The following is a 9534-nucleotide window of genomic DNA, read 5'->3' on the forward strand; positions in this document are numbered from 1 at the left end:
TACAATCTGGTGATAGACTGGAACGAATAGAATAGTTTTCATATTATAAGGACATCTTAAGACGTCATTTATGAATTGTTACGTATACACAAGTTTTCCACTATGCATGTACAACACCCGGTCTTCCAAGTGGGTCTCCCATCCTTGTACTAGCCGAGCCCAGCCTTGCTTAGCTTCCAAGTTCGGACGGCATTGGGCGTCTCCAGGCTGGTATGATAGTAATAGTAATGTGGAAACGTGAGGAGAGACCTTTAGTGTATACAGCAGGCTGATGACGAGAGATAATCGCTTTCTTAAAAATATAGTTTCGTTGGAGCAAGGACCAGGACAAGGACAGATAATGTAGAAAAAACAGAAAGGCAACATGTATCAAAAAGGGGGGTTGAAATCGGAATATCCCTGGGATTCAGGTTTCCTGTGCAATCTTTTTTACAGCACCTAGTCTCCCCTGGAGGTCACCCATCCAGGTACTGGCCAGGCCCAACACTGCTTCGCCTCCAAGATCGGCCGGAATTGGGCATGTCCAGTGTGGTATGGCTGTAATGAGGAAGCAGAAGCTCACTGTAGACCAAGGACAAAGAGGGGACTGAGGAGGGAATACAGGGGGGGGAGAGGGGAGATGGGGGGGAGGAGAGTGGGACTGAGGATGTATATAAAGGAGGGATGGCTTACGTTACAAGAAGGGTGCTATCTCGTATCCTTCGTTGAAGCCATCCGGGTGGAGAGTATTCAATTCATAAATCCAAAACATTTCCCTCCTGGAGAGGAGGTTGGAAAGGTCTCCTCCTCTTTCTCCCAACGATACCAGTTCGATACCTTTAAAAGTTAATGTCTCTGGATCCGAATTGTGGCATTGATGGAAATGTCTCGATACTGCATGTGTGAGGACTTTGTTCTTTATATTCCTAATGTGTTCTTGGATGCGAAGTTTCAGGATTCTTTTGGTTTTGCCAATATACTTCAGACCGCAAGGACATTCCAGAAGATAGATTACAGATGGTGTGTTACAATTAATAAACTGTTTGATTCGGTATTCCTTCTTAGTGTTGGTGTTGTTGAAGGATTTTCTGTTATGATGAAGGTACTTGCAAATGTTGCACTTTCCACACTTAAAACTGCCCACACATTTCGGCATGGGGTTCCTAGTTTCAGGGTTTCTTAGCATGCTGGGTGCCACCAGGTCCTTCAAGCTTTGTGATTTTCGGAACACTAGTTTGGGTTCTTTGGTAAGGTAATCCTTTAAAATAGGGTCCATTAGTAAGATGTGCCAGTGTTTTTTGAGTGTTTGTTTAATAAATTTCTCATGCCTGCTGTATGTCGTGATGAACTTGACATTGTCTTCCCTATTTTCCTTGGGTTTGTATTTCAGAAGTTCGCCTCTTTCCAATTCTTTGGTTCTAGCCATAGCTCCTTCCAGGAGTTGTGCAGGGTACCCCTTTTCCTTGAATCTCTCCTTGTAAACTTCCAGTTGCTGATCTCTTTCTTCATTTCTCTTACAGTTACGTGCTATTCTGTTGAACTGAGAGAATGGGATGTTGTCTTTCCACTGTTGCCGGTGATTCCTCTTGTAGTGCATGTAGCTATTCATGTCTACCTTCTTGATGAAGTTGCTCGTGATGATTTCACTACCTGAGTGTGTCAGGACCAGGTCCAGAAATTCAATTCTTTCGGTGTCCTCCACTGCTGTGAAGCTGAGATTCATGCTGTTTGCCGAGATATGTGTTAAAAACTTTTTAAAAACCTGTTGATCTCCTTCCCATACAATCAAAATGTCATCAATGTATCGTTTATAAAAAATGATGTTGTGTTGGTACGGATTGTTTGTAAAAATATATTTGTTCTCCCATTGTCCCATAAAGAGATTCGCGAAGCTAGGTGCAAAAATGGTCCCCATAGCTGTGCCACAGATCTGGAGATAAAATCCATCTAAAAACTTAAAATAATTATGTTTTAAAATGAGCATAATTTCGCACAGGAAAACTCTGTGATCCTCTGTGATTAGATGGTCCTTGCTGAGGAATTCGTTGCAGGCTTCAATCCCTTTATCATGTTCTATGCAAGTGTATAAAGATTGCACATCTATTGTGACCCATCTATATGTATCCTTCCACTGGAAATTCTCCATCAGGTTCAGAACCGTTGTAGTATCCTTCAGATAAGCCGGTAGTTCCATGACGTATTTTCTTAAAAAGAGGTCTACGTACTCTGAGAGGTGTGAAGTCAGGGAATCAATACCTGCCACTATGGGTCTTCCCGGGGGATTTTCCAGAGACTTATGTATTTTCGGGAGAAAGTAAAATATGGGGGTAGTGGGGTTGGAATTTAAAAGATACTGGAATTCCTCTTTAGTGATGATTTCACGTCTAAAACCTTTTAAAAGCATTGTCCTCAATTCTTCTACAAAGGTTTCCTTAGGGTCGTTTTGTAATGGAATATATGAGGATCTATCACCCAGTAATCTGTTAGCTTCTATGGTATAGGCTTCTCTATCCATAATGACCAACCCCCCCCCCCTTTGTCAGCCGCTTTCACAACAATATTCTTATTCTCCTGAAGTCTTTTTATTGCTTCTGTTTCTTTATTCGTGAGATTTCTTTCCTTAATATGTGTGGTGGTAGTGTCACAGAGGTCCTTCTTTACTAAGTCGTAGAACAGGCCCACATAATGTCCCTTGGATTCAAGGGGGTAAAATTTAGAAGTGGGCTTTAGGCCAGATTTTGATTGTTCATAGTTTTGTATAATTGCATCCTCCTTTTTAAGGAAATGACGTTTGAGGGTGATTTTCCGTATAAATTTGTTTAAGTCAATGAAAACATCAAACTTGTTCATTCCTTTGGTGGGTGCAAACGAAAGACCTTTACTTAGCAAGGTGGTTTCATGTTCTGTCAATACGTGGCTGGAGCGGTTGTAGATACCTTTTGAAGTTGCCGGTTCTACTCGAGATTTCGTCTTTTGAACAGGTACTTTCCTCCTACCCCCACGGCATCCTCTTCTTCTTCGAACCTTCTTTTCCGTGGGGATATATTGATGGTTCTCCATTTTTCTGTTGTCCTTGCCGTGCCTCTGAGATGATGAGAAGTGCTTGGTGATAAAAAAGGTTCCTCTATATTAGAGTCCAATCTCTGTAATGTCGAGAATCTGTTGGTGGTTCTGATAGGGTTCAAAGGCTTTCCCCTTGTATTGGTCTGTGGATTTCTCTGTTTTTTGGGGATGAGTTGCCAGTAGTCCCTAGTTCCTTTTGGCTCCTGTCGTTCTCCTCTGTTGAACCTACTCCAGTTCTTCACCACATTGTTCTCATAGTCCTGTCTGTCTCTAGTAAACTTCTTTTCTTTATTCTTGATCACTTCTTCCTCTATACGTTCTAGTTTTTTGTTTAGAACCTTTTCATTGATTCTAAAATCCTCTTTATCCTTATGCGTCTCCATTTTGTTCTCAGCCTCCTTAATCTCTAATTCCAGGTCTGAGATAATGCGTTTCTTTTCTGCTATTAGCAGTTTCATGAGGTTAATGGAACAGTTATGTAATGTGTTGTCCCACTCCTTCATAAAGTCCTGATTGTCCATACCAAAGGTTGGTTGTTTCGATAGCCTGAGTCCTCTGGGGATCCTATTTACACTGACATAGTGTTCCAGGCCCCTGATGTCCCACCATGCTTTGACTTCCTTTGTCAGGAGTCTTTCTATGCTCCAAAACATGTCGTCGAGATTGTTAGTATTATGTTCAATCTCTGGAGTGGCAGTTTCATTAAAAAAAATTTGACATAAGTTACTCCTTTTGTTGGTGCGTTCCTTTGTTCCAAACATGCTGTGTGTGATGCTGGTCTCCTCCAGGCGGCTGAAAGCAATAATACCAAGAGAGAAAATGTGTACTGGAAAGATATCAGTGCCACGGATGCAGTATCTTATATGTTAACACTAGAATGGGAACCCTGCAAGTAGTGTACAAAAAACTGCTTAATGTGTTGGCACTCCCTTTAGTATATCAGGGTGTCAGCTCGTTACCTCAAATAGATATAGGTATTGGTACCGTTACCTATGAAAGTGGTTATGTGGACAAAGGATGAGGTGGTAGAGAGTGACCAAAGGTGCCGAATAAATGCTAAAAGTAGAGTGATGATATAAAAAATGTATACAAATTTATTGCAGTAGGACGCACTATACAAAACTGGTTGTAAAAACATACAAGCTCATATAAAAAGATATATATATGACCCATATAAAAAAACAAAATTATAAAGATTATTAAAATTTAAAAAAGAAAAGAGCATGGTGACATAAAACCATATGTATTACTTAAAAAACTTTGAAGTATCACTTTAGCACAGAAGGTAAAAAAATATACTTTAAAAGTTTAAAAAGCACAAAAAGAATAAAAAGGCGTTCAAAAGGATATAAAAGAGGAATCGAATAGCTTAACTTTGTGGTAAGGTTAGACCAAAGAGTAGCACCCAACGCGTTTCGTCCTATCTGGACTTCATCAAGGGGTGATTTGAGACTAGAGACAGACCATACTTATATACCCAAACTAAAAGGAAGTGATGTACGCATCACTTCCTGTGATCAATTAACATGACTATTCAGATATTGCCCAAAATGTGTATTGCACAGCATGTAAGTTATAATTATTGATTAGAGCCTTGGAGAAGAAAAAACGAGTGAGAAACAATAAAAGAAACAGCTAAAATCCATAAAAGACGCTCAGAGCCGCGGACTTCCGGTCCGGGCTCTGCGTGACGTCATATCCGCCCCACATCCGGTATCCGGCGCATCGTACTGCGCCTGCGTTGGTCCTGTGCGGCGGACAGTACTGTGTTGTTGTTATCCTCTCGGACGGTTGCCTGGTTACCCGGCGGACATGTTATGTGAAGGTTAAACATCACGTTCTTGCGGCAGCCATATTACTGGAGTCTGAATGCACAGCGGACATTCTTAAGTAGGATGACAAATTCTTGCGGCGGACATACTTTAAAAGTCTGAATAAACAGAATATTGTCTGTATGTCAATTGGATCCAAAATTTGGTCGTCTCCAGATCGGATATAAAACAGAGGAAAGATATATTCAGAAAAAATGGTCAACAGATACAAATACAAAAGACGCAGTTACTTCATTAAGACTGTATGGTAATTAGGGATTTAGGATCTAATATTTAATGGTAGAATTGTGCTCATAAATAGACCAACATGAGACAGTTATAAGTGGGAGAGATATAGTCCTATGTACATATATAACATATATTGCTTATAAAAGGGTAAGTATAATAGAAAGGTAGTCCACAATTAAGGGTACAATCTGGTGATACACTGGAACGAATAGAATAGTTTTCATATTATAAGGACATCTTAAGACGTCATTTATGAATTGTTACGTATACACAAGTTTTCCACTATGCATTTACAACACCCGGTATTCCAAGTGGGTCTCCCATCCTTGTACTAGCCGAGCCCAGCCTTGCTTAGCTTCTAAGTTTGGACGGCATTGGGCGTCTCCAGGCTGGTATGATAGTAATAGTAATGTGGAAACGTGAGGAGAGACCTTTAGTGTATACAGCAGGCTGATGACGAGAGATAATCGCTTTTTTAAAAATATAGTTTCGTTGGAGCAAGGACCAGGACAAGGACAGATAATGTAGAAAAAACAGAAAGGCAACATGTATCAAAAAGGGGGGTTGAAATCGGAATATCCCTGGGATTCAGGTTTCCTGTGCATCAGGGGCCTGGAACACTATGTCAGTGTAAATAGGATCCCCAGAGGACTCAGGCTATCGAAACAACCAACCTTTGGTATGGACAATCAGGACTTTATGAAGGAGTGGGACAACACATTACATAACTGTTCCATTAACCTCATGAAACTGCTAATAGCAGAAAAGAAACGCATTATCTCAGACCTGGAATTAGAGATTAAGGAGGCTGAGAACAAAATGGAGACGCATAAGGATAAAGAGGATTTTAGAATCAATGAAAAGGTTCTAAACAAAAAACTAGAACGTATAGAGGAAGAAGTGATCAAGAATAAAGAAAAGAAGTTTACTAGAGACAGACAGGACTATGAGAACAATATGGTGAAGAACTGGAGTAGGTTCAACAGAGGAGAACGACAGGAGCCAAAAGGAACTAGGGACTACTGGCAATCCATCCCCAAAAAACAGAGAAATCCACAGACCAATACAAGGGGAAAGCCTTTGAACCCTATCAGAACCACCAACAGATTCTCGACATTACAGAGATTGGACTCTAATATAGAGGAACCTTTTTTATCACCAAGCACTTCTCATCATCTCAGAGGCACGGCAATGACAACAGAAAAATGGAGAACCATCAATATATCCCCACGGAAAAGAAGGTTCGAAGAAGAAGAGGATGCCGTGGGGGTAGGAGGAAAGTACCTGTTCAAAAGACGAAATCTCGAGTAGAACCGGCAACTTCAAAAGGTATCTACAACCTCTTCAGCCACGTATTGACAGAACATGAAACCACCTTGCTAAGTAAAGGTCTTTCGTTTGCACCCACCAAAGGAATGAACAAGTTTGATGTTTTCATTGATTTCAACAAATTTATACGGAAAATCACCCTCAAACGTCATTTCCTTAAAAAGGAGGATGCAATTATACAAAACTATGAACAATCAAAATCTGGCCTAAAGCCCACTTCTAAATTTTACCCCCTTAAATCCAAGGGACATTATGTGGGCCTGTTTTACGACTTAGTAAATAAGGACCTCTGTGACACTACCACCACACATATTAAGGAAAGAAATCTCACGAATAAAGAAACAGAAGCAATAAAAAGACTTCAGGAGAATAAGAATATTGTTGTGAAAGCGGCTGACAAAGGGGGGGGGGGTTGGTCATTATGGATAGAGAAGCCTATACCATAGAAGCTAACAGATTACTGGGTGATAGATCCTCATATATTCCATTACAAAACGACCCTAAGGAAACCTTTGTAGAAGAATTGAGGACAATGCTTTTAAAAGGTTTTAGACGTGAAATCATCACTAAAGAGGAATTCCAGTATCTTTTAAATTCCAACCCCACTACCCCCATATTTTACTTTCTCCCGAAAATACATAAGTCTCTGGAAAATCCCCCGGGAAGACCCATAGTGGCAGGTATTGATTCCCTGACTTCACACCTCTCAGAGTACGTAGACCTCTTTTTAAGAAAATACGTCATGGAACTACCGGATTATCTGAAGGATACTACAACGGTTCTGAACCTGATGGAGAATTTCCAGTGGAAGGATACATATAGATGGGTCACAATAGATGTGTAATCTTTATACACTTGCATAGAACATGATAAAGGGATTGAAGCCTGCAACGAATTTCTCAGCAAGGACCATCTAATCACAGAGGATCACAGAGTTTTCCTGTGCGAAATTATGCTCATTTTAAAACATAATTATTTTAAGTTTTTAGATGGATTTTATCTCCAGATCTGTGGCACAGCTATGGGGACCATTTTTGCACCTAGCTTCGCGAATCTCTTTATGGGACAATGGGAGAACAAAAATATTTTTACAAACAATCCGTACCAACACAACATCATTTTTTATAAACGATACATTGATGACATTTTGATTGTATGGGAAGGAGATCAACAGGTTTTTAAAAAGTTTTTAACACATATCTCGGCAAACAGCATGAATCTCAGCTTCACAGCAGTGGAGGACACCGAAAGTATTGAATTTCTGGACCTGGTCCTGACACACTCAGGTAGTGAAATCATCACGAGCAACTTCATCAAGAAGGTAGACATGAATAGCTACATGCACTACAAGAGTAATCACCGGCAACAGTGGAAAGACAACATCCCATTCTCTCAGTTCAACAGAATAGCACGTAACTGTAAGAGAAATGAAGAAAGAGATCAGCAACTGGAAGTTTACAAGGAGAGATTCAAGGAAAAGGGGTACCCTGCACAACTCCTGGAAGGAGCTATGGCTAGAACCAAAGAATTGGAAAGAGGCGAACTTCTGAAATACAAACCCAAGGAAAATAGGGAAGACAATGTCAAGTTCATCACGACATACAGCAGGCATGAGAAATTTATTAAACAAACACTCAAAAAACACTGGCACATCTTACTAATGGACCCATTTTAAAGGATTACCTTACCAAAGAACCCAAACTAGTGTTCCGAAAATCACAAAGCTTGAAGGACCTGGTGGCACCCAGCATGCTAAGAAACCCTGAAACTAGGAACCCCATGCCGAAATGTGTGGGCAGTTTTAAGTGTGGAAAGTGCAACATTTGCAAGTACCTTCATCATAACAGAAAATCCTTCAACAACACCAACACTAAGAAGGAATACCGAATCAAACTGTTTATTAATTGTAACACACCATCTGTAATCTATCTTCTGGAATGTCCTTGCGGTCTGAAGTATATTGGCAAAACCAAAAGAATCCTGAAACTTCGCATCCAAGAACACATTAGGAATATAAAGAACAAAGTCCTCACACATGCAGTATCGAGACATTTCCATCAATGCCACAATTCGGATCCAGAGACATTAACTTTTAAAGGTATCGAACTGGTATCGTTGGGAGAAAGAGGAGGAGACCTTTCCAACCTCCTCTCCAGGAGGGAAATGTTTTGGATTTATGAATTGAATACTCTCCACCCGGATGGCTTCAACGAAGGATACGAGATAGCACCCTTCTTGTAACGTAAGCCATCCCTCCTTTATATACATCCTCGGTCCCACTCTCCTCCCCCCCCCCTTCTCCCCTCTCCCCCCCTGTATTCCCTCCTCAGTCCCCTCTTTGTCCTTGGTCTACAGTGAGCTTCTGCTTCCTCATTACAGCATACCACACTGGACATGCCCAATTCCGGCCGATCTTGGAGGCGAAGCAGTGTTGGGCCTGGCCAGTACCTGGATGGGTGACCTTCAGGGGAGACTAGGTGCTGTAAAAAAGATTGCACAGGAAACCTGAATCCCAGGGATATTCCGATTTCAACCCCCCTTTTTGATACATGTTGCCTTTCTGTTTTTTCTACATTATCTGTCCTTGTCCTGGTCCTTGCTCCAACGAAACTATATTTTTAAAAAAGCGATTATCTCTCGTCATCAGCCTGCTGTATACACTAAAGGTCTCTCCTCACGTTTCCACATTACTATTACTATCATACCAGCCTGGAGACGCCCAATGCCGTCCGAACTTGGAAGCTAAGCAAGGCTGGGCTCGGCTAGTACAAGGATGGGAGACCCACTTGGAAGACCGGGTGTTGTAAATGCATAGTGGAAAACTTGTGTATACGTAACAATTCATAAATGACGTCTTAAGATGTCCTTATAATATTAAAACTATTCTATTCGTTCCAGTGTATCACCAGATTGTACCCTTAATTGTGGACTACCTTTCTATTATACTAACCCTTTTATAAGCAATATATGTTATATATGTACATAGGACTATATCTCTCCCACTTATAACTGTCTCATGTTGGTCTATTTATGAGCACAATTCTACCATTAAATATTAGATCCTAAATCCCTAATTACCATACAGTCTTAATGAAGTAACTGC

General features: G+C 40.7%; 2 pseudogenes; one reads left to right on the top strand and one right to left on the bottom strand.

Moving 5' to 3' along the window:
* Positions 1–426: 426 nt before the first annotated feature.
* LOC134896691 (5S ribosomal RNA) lies at positions 427–545 on the bottom strand (annotated as a pseudogene).
* Positions 546–9122: 8577 nt separating this feature from the next.
* LOC134898212 (5S ribosomal RNA) lies at positions 9123–9241 on the top strand (annotated as a pseudogene).
* The last annotated feature ends 293 nt before the right edge of the window (positions 9242–9534 follow it).

Source organism: Pseudophryne corroboree, chromosome 3, assembly GCF_028390025.1.
Source record: "Pseudophryne corroboree isolate aPseCor3 chromosome 3, aPseCor3.hap2, whole genome shotgun sequence".
Classification (NCBI taxonomy): Eukaryota; Metazoa; Chordata; class Amphibia; order Anura; family Myobatrachidae; genus Pseudophryne; species Pseudophryne corroboree.